At 47.0% G+C, this 1,790-nt stretch overlaps 1 pseudogene; it reads left to right on the plus strand.

Moving 5' to 3' along the window:
* Positions 1 to 548: 548 nt before the first annotated feature.
* On the plus strand, positions 549 to 1,355 carry LOC140515026 (MICOS complex subunit MIC26 pseudogene; annotated as a pseudogene).
* Positions 1,356 to 1,790: the final 435 nt, after the last annotated feature.

Consider the following 1,790-nt stretch of genomic DNA (forward strand, 5'->3'; position numbering starts at 1 on the left):
TCCTGGTCTGAAGCCACCTAGTTTCCCTTTCTCCTAATATCTTGGAGTATGATCTTTCCTTGCATCACCCCAGTATCCAGGGGAAAGGAGAGGGCTGGGCTGTCACAACTTAGTGTAAATGCCACATAGTTTAAATAGAAACACAAATTCCCCGCCCATGTCAAAGGCAACATTGTTACCAGGTGAGAAACATTGTTTCCCTGCCTTGGGTCCCAAAGGGCTTGATGCTGTAAAACCCGGCCTGGATTAGCACTCCTGGATTCCTTTGGAAACTCCCAAGGGATATGAACACACTCTTCCCTTTCCCGGGACAACGGAGCAGGGTGCTCACTAGACACGGATCTAAGAGTCACTAAGATCCTTCAAGGCGGATTGAAGCAAGGCACAGTCACTGATGCCAAACTCCTCAAACTCAGCGAATAAAAAAGCTCGCGGGTCTCCCTCTGAGGAATCATGACCCGGCCAGGTAGCCGTAGTGGGCCTTTCCGCTGTGGGTGGGGCTAAAACCTAGATGACCCCCTCCAACCCCCCCCCCCCCCCCCAAACCGGATGGTCCACTTCTGCCCCTCCCCCCCAAACCGGATGGTCCACTTCTGAGGCCAACATGCTCAACGTTATCCGGTGGTCAGCAGCGGGTTCCGCCAGCCTCACCCTTCTGTCCTTCAAAGTCTATGCAATCGGTAAAAAGAAGAAAGACGACAGTTATCTACTGCGAGCTGACGACCTTTCTCTCTACTCCGTTCCAGACTTTGAGTCCCGCTTTGTGGAGGAGCCGCGCAGCTCCCTGGAGGAGGCCATCTCCCGGCTGCGTAGGGCCATGGAGCCCCCTGTGTCTTGGTTTCAGGCCCTTTACACCAAAACCAAGCCCACCGTGGACGGTGCCATTCAGCAGGGATCGGCGAGCTGCGATTACCTGCGGAATTCCCCTCCAGAAGTTGTGAGAAGGTTCAGCCTGATTGGTTTTTCTGGAATTCTGGGATATTTCTTTGCTGGAACTTCAAAATCAAAGAGACTCCTGTATCCTTTTGGCTTGATGGGAATTACTTCTTCCATCTATTATCCGCAAGAAGCTCTCAACTTTGTCTTGATCTGTGGGGAGAAATTGTACAATTGGGGCTTGGCGGTCCTCATGATGGCCCAAGATGCATGGAAGGCATGTTTCCAGGGGGATGACAACCCGGAGAAGCCTGAAGAGGGGAAGCATTTATTTAAACGAAAAAAGAAATAAAGATGGCACGAATGCTGCCTGTTTTCAACAGCTAGAGACTTCATGAAGAAACTAGTATTTTGAACAGATTGAGAAAGATGCTAGAGATGTTGATGTGGAATGCAATAAAGTATCCTTTTTCATGAAAGTCTACCCTTGTCTTGTTTATTATCTCTGCTGAAGGGACTGGCCTAATAATCCTTCACCTAAAGATAACTTATGAATCGCAGAATTCCTTGTCCTCATCTTGTTTTTCATGTATGCAATTAAAATTTCAAGTTAAAAAAAAACAAAAAACTTCCAACCACATGATTCAACAACCAGAACCATAGATTCTCTAATATGCTCCACGGTCTGAGACACTGCTCTTGTAAGTCATCATGGTTCTCCTGAAAATAATAACTTTAGAGTTCTTCACATGAGTATCAGATGATGGAATTTACACTTGCAAACCCAAAAAGATCCTCATTACACACTGTTCATTTGTGCTCCTCAGTCAGGTGGACTAGGTGCCCCAAGATTCCTTTCAGATCCGAGATTCTTTTTCCTATATAAAATTTTTCAGGATAGTCACGCTATTGAA

This window comes from Notamacropus eugenii, chromosome 7 (genome assembly GCF_028372415.1).
Source record: "Notamacropus eugenii isolate mMacEug1 chromosome 7, mMacEug1.pri_v2, whole genome shotgun sequence".
Classification (NCBI taxonomy): Eukaryota; Metazoa; Chordata; class Mammalia; order Diprotodontia; family Macropodidae; genus Notamacropus; species Notamacropus eugenii.